Genomic DNA, 11,767 nt, shown 5'->3' on the forward strand with positions numbered 1-11,767 from the left:
TATACTATGTAGGAAGTTGAAAATGTCTCAAAATCTAGAAGGATGGAGACTGTTTCTTAAGGAATGAGTGTATTAGCAAGGAATGGGTGAGAAGGGCTTCCTAATGTGAAATGGGCATAGATTATTCCTAAATGTATACCCCCAGGAAAGTTCCCTTCTAACTTTTTCATTCCATTATTTAACATTTAACACCTATTCTGTGCCTGGCATGGTGCTGGATTCCTGCCCTAGAGCAGTTACAGTCTTGGGAGGAAGACAGGGGACCATGGCTGCCGTTACTGTTTGATCAGTATCAGCCTTTGCTATTGCAACTCAGAGGCACCCCACTCACAGTGGTTGCAGACAGCTGAGATGAATTGAAGAGTTCAGTGCAGGTTTCCAGGAAATAAATCTCAAACTGCACTTTGAAAGAAGAGGGAGGCCAGGTGCGGGGGCCCACACATGTAATCCCAGCACTTTGGGAGGCCGAGGTGGGCAGATCACCTGAGGTCGGGAGTTCGAGACCAACCTGAAAACATGGAGAAACCCTATCTCTACTAAAAATACAAAATTAGCCAGGCGTGGTGGTGCATGCCTGTAATCCCAGCTACTTGGGAGGCTGAGGCAGGAGAATCACTTAAACCTGGAAAGTGGAGATTGCAGTGAGCCGAGATCGTGCCATTGCACTCCAGCCTGGGCAACAAGAAACTCCGTCAAAAAAAAAAAAAAAAAAAAGAAAGAAAGGAAGGAAGGAAGAAAGAAAGAAAAAGAAAGAAAAGAAAAGAAAGAAGAGGAAGACCAGCCAGGCAGAGGAGGATGAGCACAGAATTTGCAGCAAGAAAGATGGCTTCAAATCATGATTGTCATGTACTAATTGATCTTGGGTACATTACTTAACCTGAGTCCCAGTTTTCTTATTTGTAAAATGTGCAAAATAAGGCCTCACTTATGAGGCTAAGAGCTACCCGCTATATGTAAAGTGATGTATGTGTGTTCAGTGAGTAGCTGCATTATTATTTCATTGTTGTTGAAGGAGAGGTAGAGGTGTTCTCAAGCCCACTGAGGGAAAGGGTTTGGCTTATTTGGGGGAAAACATGTAGTGGAGAATGTAGAGGGGGGATGTGGGAAGATGGGGCTCAAAATGCAGTCAGGCAGACCAAGAAAGGCCTTACTACATGCCTTGTTAAGGAGTCTGGAGTTTATGCATGTGGGAAGTTAGAAGTAAATTAAGGGTTTTAAGTGTAAGAGCAGTGTGATCAGAACTGTACCTCTCTAGCATGGGATATTCCAAGTTCTTTTCTAAGGAATAGAAAGTAAGTGAAATCACTAAGGCATCATCTAAGATCAGAAGAAACGGCTGGGCATGGTTGCTCACGCTTGTAATACTAGCACTTTGGGAGGCCAAGGCAGGTGGATCACCTGAGGTCAGGAGTTTGAGACCAGCCTGGTCAACCTCATCTGGTGAAACCTTGTCTCTACTAAAAAATACAAAAAAAATTAGCCGGGCATGGTAGCTGGCGCCTGTAGTCCCAGCTACTCAGGAGGCTGAGGCAGTAGAATCACTTGAACCTGGGAAGCAGAGGTTGCAGTGAGCTGAGATCGTGCCCCTGCACTCTAGCCTGGGTGACAAGAGTGAAACTCCATCTCAAAAAAAAAAAAAAAAAAAAAAAAAAAAGAAGGAATCCCAGCTGCGGTTGGAGTCCTAGGACAATATGCAGACCAAGCTTTTTAGGCCTTCTCTTGCGGAAGGCCCACCTACTGGGCAATCAGAGAGGGCCAGGAGGCTCCAGAACTGCAGGAGAGTGGACTAGTCCACGCCCTCCATTACTTCCCTTTCCCCAGGATTGTTTTCTAACAATCTCTTGCATTTGCACTGGACTTTATGACTTGCAAAGCTCCTGCATGGGAGGTAGGGTACAGTTAGTCTTTTCCAATCCCCATTTTACAGAAGAAGAAACTGAGAACTGGGAACCGTGTGACTAACCTAGGTGGCACAGCTAATAAGTGATAAGAATGAAAATCTAACCCAGCTTGGTGTACAGTGTCCCTCTCCCCTCACCTGCTGCTGTCTGTAAGCTCTATGGTAAGGGGAATAGCAAGGGAGGTCAGTGTATCCATCCATGCCGCCATGTGACCTACAGACCATGCCCAAAGCTTTGAGCCAAAGGACTCCAGCTTGAGAGAGAACTCAAGTTGTAGTTTGAGTGAGATCAAACATGAGTAAGGGCAGGAGCTTCATGTCAGGATAAAACACCAGCAGAAGTACAACACAAGGCAGGATTCAGGCAAACGCTGACGAGGAGGGCACACAGAAGGACCCAGGCAAGCTGGGCAGATCAAAATGACCATATGTATTAGTTCCCTAGGGCTGCTCTAACAAAAACACCACAATTAGGCGACTTAAAACAGAAACGGATTGTGTCACAATTCTGGAGGTTAGAAGTCTGAAGCCAAGATGTCAGAAGAGCTGTGTTCTCTTGGAAGGCTCTCAGGGTGGGGGTGGGGAGGGCAGGATTCTTCTGTGCTTCCTCCTAGCTCCTGGTGTTTGCTGGTAATCTTTGGTGTTGCTTGGCTTATGGCAGCATAACTCCAGTCTCTGCCTCCATCTTCACATGACCGTATAAGGACAACAGTCATTGGATTAAGGCCTATCCTAACCCAGTATGACCTCATTTGAACTCAAGTATGTCTGCAAAGACCCTGTTTCCAAATAAAGTCACATTCACAGGTACTAGGGGTTAAAACTTCAATATATGTTTTGGGGGGTGTCATTCAACTCAAAACTCAATGTAATGGATCGATGAGCAATACGGGAAAAGCAAGAGCTCCCTAAGGACTGAGCACCTCTGGGAAGGCTCCCTGCAGGAGCCCACTGTTATAAGTGAGCCTGCAGGGAAGGGAGAGTTGAGGTGCCAAGCACACTGAGCAAAGGGGTCTTTTGGGGAGTGGTGTGAAAAGACTTCAGAAGGCACGTTGGAGTCTGTGCAAACCTTGAGTTGGGGAGTTAATGCCTCAAGAGGAAGGGTTTGGGGCAGGTCAGCCTAAGTGTGATGGAGCTGTTCTGGCTGTTCCTCTCAGACCTCACCCCTCTCTACCCACAGGGCAAGTGGTGACAGAGGAGGGAGAGACAATCCCTGGGGGAAGGGGAAGGGCCAGTTAGCTGCAAAATGTCTTTAGAGTTTGTGTGTTCCCCCATGGTATGATCCTTTTTATTTTAATGGTTTAATTGTGGGCTGTTTCCCAAATATTTCCAGTTCATTTTGAGCTCCCCAGGCAGGTACTTGGCTCAAAGAAGGGGGAGAAGCCCTGTTCCTCACTCCATAAAGCAGAGCACCAAGAACCCACCATCGCAGCACAGAGGGCAAAGTGTACTTCTTTCCAAGAGTGAGCTCTTTGTGGATCCTGTGCAGCTGCTATTTCATACCAGATGAGCTTCCCGCAACTCCAGCCAGCACACTCTGGACCCGCCTGCCCCAACACACACACACACACACACACACACACACACACACACACACACACTCTCCACACTCTCCCCCTTCTTTCTTACTCTCATGCCTGCACATTCACTCATGTCACATACACGCTCTCACACATCCCACCAATACACTCACACACGCTTATCCCACAAACCGCCCACTCTTACACACTCACCTTATGTAAACACTCACATATTTACGTTCACAGGATGATTCATGCTTACACACACACCTCACATTCATGCTTCACACTCACCTTGTGCCCTTACCCCTCAAATCCACACATGCCTTACACACACTTATCCTCATTTGTAAGCATCAAATAATACACCTTACACTCTTACACCATCATATACACACCCATATGCCCTTCCACACACATGTTCATGCACATACTTTTGCTCTTACACTCACACACTCACATTCCCAGACTCACATTCTGAGCACGCATCCATGCTCAGGGTCCTTTAATTTGGGGGTGAGTGGCTGCAACGTTACCCAGGCCTCACCACTCCCTCCGGAACCCCAAACTGCAGTTTGCCATCGTGGCTAGGGGAATCTTTTGCACCCTTCTAAAGATGGTGAGGTGTTTTACAGGTGAGGAAATGGAGACCCAAGAAGTCCTGTGACTTCCACAAGAGCTCCTGAGCTCCATGAAGCAGGGAACCCGGTCTTCCTCACTTACCCTCACATGCTTAGCTTCCTGTGCCTGGCACAGAACCAGCACTTGATATACCTGTGTTGAGTAAATGACTGGATGGCTCCCTGAGGGGAAGAACTGGGAAAGATCCTAGTGAGGGGAAGTCCCAGTTCCTAATTTAGCCAAAGTGGACTCTCCTGGCTCTTGAGACAGTTTCTTTTTTTCATGCATAATCCCTCAGCCACTGCCCCCCTCCAAAAAGGAAACAGATGACTAGGAGGGTCCATGGGATGAGAGCTGGAGGCCAGAGACTCATCTGAACACTTGGTGCCTGAAGTGACATTTCCGAGTTGATGGGTTTCCAGGTGGTTGGGGAGAAATCTATCCTCCTCCCTTCAGCGTGCCTGCAGCATGGACAGTGGGACAGGAAGGAGCTCCAGGCTGCCAGCTGCTGGCCTTCTGCTCTGCTTGGTTTCTCACTGGGCTGTTGGGGCTCCTCCCCTGGTCAGCCTTGGAAGGGAGCACATGGCTGTGCCAGCAGGGCTGTGAACCCCCATGGCCCCATGCACTGTCTCAAGGTGGCCCACCCTGCCTTCCTTACCTGAAGGATGACACAGGACCTTGGGGCACTCTGCCTGCCATTCAACAGACAATGGGCCTTAGTCCTAATCACAGCCTAGCAATTCATAGTCTCAACACCAAACATTTGTAAGGGAATAGTAATTTACAAATCCCTTTCCCAGGCTCCCCTGTTCCAGATCTGATGGGCCCATCTGTAGAAGGAGACTGGACTGGAGCTTCCCTTCCAACTTCATCTTACTCCACCCCAAACCTTCGCTCCCAGTGTCTCGGGGCAGCCAGCTCAACCCTGGGTGGCAGGTGACCTCGTTATCTTCACTCCTCTCTCCCTCACACAGCCACTAGCTTAGTCCAGACCGTCACCATCCCTTGTGAGGACAGTTTCAGTAGCCTCCCAACTCCATCCCCTACCTTCAGGCTCCCCACCAGACCCCCTCCACATGGCGGCTAGACTCCCTCTGTTCTTGTCTACAGATCTGACCATATCCTTGTGGAGCGTAAGCAGCCTCCTTCTAAGGATCCTCATGAAGTCCCACCCTTCCCACCTCCCCTTCTTACCTCTGCCCAGTGCTCCCTGAATGCGTCCAGCTGTTCCTCAACTCCTTGTCCTGAACAGCCTGTCCCCTCTGCCCAAAATGTCCCCTCAATGGTGTACCTGGCGAATCCAAGCCACTGTCTCCCCACCCCACCTCATCCCCATGCACACAAAACTTTTAAGGTACTTCTCAGGACTGTAATGATATTATTAACTCTTATAGGCCCCGGGCATCACACAGAGTGCCTGGCATGCGACATCTAATTATGTAGCAAACAACTGAGTTGAATAAAAGCCAGAAATCAAAGAGCCCAGAGGCAGCACCAGTGTTGAGGGAATCTTTAGGGTGCTCCCTTTCCCTCTGAGTTCCTCGATGGCCTGCAAATGACACAAGGAACCAGATCCAGGAAATAAGCAATATTTCAACTCCCCCTGCTTAGGGATTGACTGTGGGCACTCTCAGGGGTCCTAGGTCAGACCTGAGCTTTTCATGAGTTGTGGGTGAGAACCAGCTGATTAACCCAGTCTGGCAATAATAGCCCCTCAGTACCAGATTGTGCTAGTGTTATTTGGGGCCAAGAGAAATGCTGGCTCTTGCCTTTCCTTACCAAGGGCCAGGAGCTGGTGACCCAGCTAAAGAATGTGCTTTGCTTGGGGTTTACATTCCAGAATCGGCTTGGGAGGCCAAGGGCTCAGGTTGCCAGTGGGAGCCAGGCACAGGGCAGGGGGGTGGCAAATGGACACACCTTTCTCCCACCTCCCTCCTGGGCACACTTGCCATGCCCTGCCCTGCCTGGTCATTCCGAGTGGAGGTGGGGCCAGGAGGAAGACCCTCAGCCCCTTCATAGGGAGCAGCATTTAAATGGAGTGTGAAGTGACCTCGTATCCACTGCCATAAACCCCCACCTGCTGGAGAGCCTTTAACAGCTTACAAAGTATCTCCAAGTTTGGGGTCTTCTTTGAACAATTAGGAACTAAGGGCTGGGAGACTGAGTCACCTGTCCCAGGTCATGTGGCCAGCAAGCAGCAGAGTTGGGTGTAGCACCTCATCTCCTGACTTCCATTCCCAGGCTCATTGTACCTCCTGCCACGTCTATATCAACAGCCTCTGTACCCCAACGTCTAACCCAAAGCCCCGACTTCACAGGGTCAGTGAAGGATCAATAAAACAGTGAGTGTGAAAGGGTGGACGGTAAAGATGGGGGTTACTTTTCTTTACTCATCCTTTACTCACAAAGGATCTCAGGTGACTACAATGTAATAGAGCGAGTTAGTAGAAAGTACTTGAAGACCCATGGAGGAATCCCATGAAAATTTTCCCCAGTCGCTGGCATAGCTTCCCCCTCTCCACTTCCCAGCACCCACACTTCCCAACTCCACAACAATGGAAGTGATACGTCCTCCATGACTGGGGAAAGGACACAGGAGTGAAGGGCAGAAAAAGAGAAAAATCTCTGGTTTTGCTACTAACAATGGGGTAAGGAGACCCTTTCTAAAACATTGACTGGAAGTTCTAGACTTTATTTATTTATTGAGACGGAGTTTCGCTCTTGTTGCCCAGGCTGGAGTGCAATGGCGCGGTCTCGGCTCACTGCAACCTCTGCCTCCCAGGTTCAAGCAATTCTCCTGCCTCAGCCTCCCAAGTAGCTGGGATTACAGGTGCCTGGCTAATTTTTGGTTTTTTAGCAGAGATGGGGTTTCACCATTTTGGCCAGGCTGGTCTCGAACTCCTGACCTCAGGTGAGCCGCCCACCTTGGCCTCCCAAAGTGCTGGGATTACAGGCGTGAGCCACCGCGCCCGGTCCCTCCGGACTTTAAATCTACACATATATCCACCCACTCCACCTCCCAACTCTCAGAACAACTTCCTTCAGGTGTTCAAATCTAGCACTAAGAGTTGTTAAGAGGTCCTTTTCTTTTCTCTCTCAGGTCATCAGCTCCTTCCTCCCTCCCTTGACACAAAGCTCCAGCCCTGGGCTGTTTCAATGACTGCTTCCTAGCTCTGAGCTTAACTGTCTTCTATCCCAAATCAGATCAGCTAGAGCTCAGGGCACTCTGATAACCCCTCGCTGTCACACACACACTAGGCGGGCATACACACTCGTCTCTCTGCCAAAATTGGGGGAGGGAACTTGGGAGGACCAGAGCCCAGCAAAGCCCCAGGCAGACTGATGGGAAACTATCAATCTGATGACTTCACTTCTAATTTCATCCCACAGCAAACCCAGGAGGTAGTCATTTCAGATGAGGAAACTATGACACAGAGCAATTTAGTGTACTTGAGACTCTGGGCAAGGCAGGAATCCTCTCTAAGCCAAAGTATGGTGGCTAAGAGTGCTGTTTCTGGGGCCAGATTGGACCCCAGGCAATCTGGCTTCACCACTTGACAGCTCTGTGACCCTGCATAGGCCCTTAATTGCTCTGTGTCTTACCTTCCTCACATCCAACGGGGATATCATAGGCTAGTCCCTACTTCATAGAGTTGTAGAAAGGATTGAATTCTTTAATACAGGAAATAAAGGGAACAGTGGCTGGCACACAGTATGTTAGCAGCATAAAAGAATAGTTCTTATTTATACATGAAGTGGTGAAGACAGAAGTTATAGTCGCAGTCAGAGCAAAGCCTGAAGCCCAGGATGCCAGATTCTTGAGCCAAAAACATTATGCCAGCCTGGAGATGCGAGATGGAACGGGGCTCCTAAATGTCCAGTACTGAGGGAATCAGTTACCAGGTGGCAAAAGAAAGCGAGTGGCTGAGATTTCTAATTTGTCCCTGCTTAGATATTGCAGAGAAGTTACAGCAGATTTGAAACGAAACCGAGAGTTGGTTTATCCAAATCTTCTTTTACAGATAAGGAACCACCCCTAAAAGGGAAAGTCCTTGGCTGCGGCATGGCATGGGTTGGTGGTGGAAGTGGAACTGGACCCCGGCACACCTGCCTCCTGTCTCTCTGCGTGTGCTCTCCCTCCCACTCCAGGCGGGAGACAGGGCAAGCTCTTCGGCCTGGGGAGAAGAGCTAGCTTCTCCTTCAGTCACATCCCCTCCCAGGCCTGGTCTGTGAATAACATTCGGTTTCTCAGGGTAATTGAGAGCTTGAGGGCTGTCTTCAGTGTTTGCGGCACAAAATTCTCCAAACTTCCGGCAAGACGTACCAGAATTTAGAATTTAGAACCAGGGCTGGCTTAATAAATGTTAGATATTTTTATAGCTGTTATTACAATTACTCAGTCCATATTTGTTGAATGAATGAATGAATGAACAAATGAGTGGCTTACTGGAGGAACAAATGGCCTAAACCGACTTCTGTTTGTGGTCACAGCTTTGGGCATCCCATAAAACATGCTAGGCTTAGTTTGGTCAGAAGAGGGCAGCTTTGAGCTAGGCTTCCCAATTTGCCAGCGACTAACAGGATTTGCATCCCTCTCTTGGCGGGGAGTTGGGGAATACTACAGGCTGTAATTCATCCTCAGGGCTCAAGACTCATCTTACAGGTTATCTGAGATCTGCCTTACCTGCTCCCAACCCTCACCTGACCCCCATAGCATGGCCTTGGTGCCTCTCACCTGTGTTCCTGCCTGCACCCTGCTCCCACCAGGACACATGATAGCAGTCCACACTCTGAGCTGCTTTCAAATCCCCTTTTACCAGTCTGGACCCACCCTTACTCCCCTACAGACACACACACAGATTGTGAAGCGTTTAAGGACAACGACAGACATTTGTTCCCCCTTGTTTTCCCAGCACAGCACATAGTAGATCCAATAAACAGCTTTCTCCCATGACCCCCTCACACATGGATCAGCCATGGGACTTGGGGCTGGGGGTTAGGCGTTTCCCTTCCAGGAGTCAACAGTGGGGCAGGCAGGATTGAGAGTAGCTTAGCTCAGCCCAGATATCTCAGCACATCCACACATCCGACCACATGACCCAGGAATTCCCCAAGACTGCTGGTGGCAGAGTCCCTGACCAACACGGATTCCCAGTCAGGCACTCTCGCTCTCCCACCAACCAGACCTCCTTTAAGGAATTTGAGATCTGAGTTTTAGCAGCTTAGATCATTTCCGAGTCACATGCTGTTCTGGCTCTGTGTCTTCCTTGCCTGCCTGCTGTGATCTTTGGTCACCCATGGTTCCTCACCTAGATGGGAATTCAGATTGTAGTCAAAGGAAGCTGGAGCAAGGGTGAGAAGGTCCAAGAAGAGGTTGCAGATGACTCCCCGCCGACCGTGGCCAGATAGCTGGTAATGGAGTCGGCCTAATCACATGTAGGTGTTTTTAGTTTCATCTTTGGATTCCATCGCACATCCATTCCTTCAGTTCATAAGCATCTATGGAGCACCTTTTGGGTGACTCACAGCACACTGGGTGTTGTGTGCTGGAAAAAATTACAGGAGTATAGCTAAATTAAGCCTTAAAATAAGTATTAGGCTCATCTGTGTAATTCTTTCATCTTATTAAGAAATGTTGATTCAGCTGGCCAATTGCCCCTTGTCCTTCAGGTCTCAACTTAAAAAGCCCTGGCCTTAGGAACCTACCCCTGACCAGCCTCCTCCCACCTGGGATATATATCTTAAAGGTAATCTGAGCTGGGTGCAGTGGCTCATGCCTGTAATCCCAACACTGTGGGAGGCCGAGGCGGGCAGATCACTTGAGGTCAGGAGTTTGAGACCAGCCTGACCAACATGGAGAAACTCCGTCTCTACTAAAAATACAAAATTAGCCAGGCGTGGTGGCACATGCCTGTAATCCCAGCTACTCAGGAGGCTGAGGCAGAAGAATCACTTTAACCCAGGAGGCGGAGGTTGCGGTGAACTGAGATCATATCATAGCACTCCAGCCTGGGCAACAAAAGCAAAACTCCATCTCAAAAAAAAAAAAAAAAAAAAAAAGGCAATCTGTTCTTCATCCATCGTAGACCCTTCTCCCTCTGTACAGGATTTACTTGTTTATTTCTCACTAGACTCAGAACACTCCAAAGCCAGGGATCTTGTCACCACTGTATCCTCAGGCTCAGCACCTAGTGGGCACCAGTATTTGTGGAATGAAGTAATCAGTAGAAGGCCACAGAACTGGTTAGTGTCAGAGTCAGGACTCAAACTCAGGTCCCCCAACCCTAGGCCCTGTGCTTGCTCTTATGTTACCCATGCTTCCTTTATAGAATTGTAATCGTCTGGATGAGCCCCCAGGAATAGAAGCAGATTTCAGAGGGGAAAGGAAATAGCAAATCAGGGCAACTATCTCTGGGGCTCATCCTATTTGCACAGATAACCCATAGCAAAAGGGGAGGCTGGTGGAGGGAGGAATGCCAAACCGGCCACCATCTCCTGTGGCCCTCCAAATTTGGGACAGATACATTGGTTTCCTGTGTAAGATGGATCCTCTCCAGTCACAAAGGAGATAAAGAGCTCCATGGAGGGATGGAGACATCCGTAACTCACACTAGAAAAAAAATCAAAGGATCAGTGGAAGTAGAAAAGTGGGCAGCCACTGGGGGTGAGTCCTTCTCCATCCTCAGCATGCCCTGGATACACAGGGGAGGCACTATCCTCCTGAAGGCCTGAGGGGAAGCCTGGCTCCCCAGCATAGCTGGAATCCATCCACGGCCCTAAACTGGCTGGCAGAAGGGGTTTCCCTCAAGGAAGGGGATCCAGGTCTATTGTCCTTCATTCTCTTCCTTGAGGACCAGGGTCTAAATCCTGCCACTTTGTTACCAGTTGGGTGGCCTTGGGCAGAATAATACTCATTTCACGGGATTAGGTTATCAAGATGGCCAAAGGGGAAATGTTCCCTCTCCCCCATTTAAAGCAAGAAGGAAAACCTATGGCCATTCTCATTTCACTCTAAATGAGCACTCAGAGTGGAGATTCTGGACCTAGCAACTCCAGGCCTCAAAAACCAAGTCAAACCTCATAACCTACCACCAATGCTCCTGGCACCAAAATCACAAGAAAACTTTGGGTGGAGCAACTATTTTCAGATTTAGGGACACAGGTTAGATAGCTGGCATATAAAAATTTTAAATAAATACATGTCCCTTTGGGTTCTCTCCACCTTCGGCCAACACATCACAAATAAATTCCACCAAGTGGTTGAGGGAATCTACTCAACCTTAGAAGTCCTCTTTTTTTTTAGACAGAGCCTCACTTTGTTGCCCAGGCTGGAGTGCAGTGGTACCATCTCAGCTCACTGCAACCCCTGCCTCCTGGGTTCAAGCGATTCTTCTGCCTCAGCCTCCTGAGTAGCTGGGATTACAGGCCCTCACCACCATGCCCGGCTTTTGGTATCTTTAGTGGAGACGGAATTTCATCATGTTGGCCAGGCTGGTCTTGAACTCCTGGACCTCAGATGATTTGCCTAAGAAGCCCTCTTTGAGGAAGAAGAAAGAAGTTTCCAGGCCATTGGATTCCAATATCCAAGTAAGGTTGATCTAACTGAAGACAAGTGAACTCGAACCATAGAATAGCTTTGCACTAACCCTCCCACTAGGCTGGATTCTGCCTTTGTCCTATCCCAGCTCCCTTTCTCCTTTATGGACTTAATAAAGTGGTCAAGCAA

This window comes from Colobus angolensis, unplaced genomic scaffold (genome assembly GCF_000951035.1).
Source record: "Colobus angolensis palliatus isolate OR3802 unplaced genomic scaffold, Cang.pa_1.0 Scaffold449, whole genome shotgun sequence".
Classification (NCBI taxonomy): domain Eukaryota; kingdom Metazoa; phylum Chordata; class Mammalia; order Primates; family Cercopithecidae; genus Colobus; species Colobus angolensis.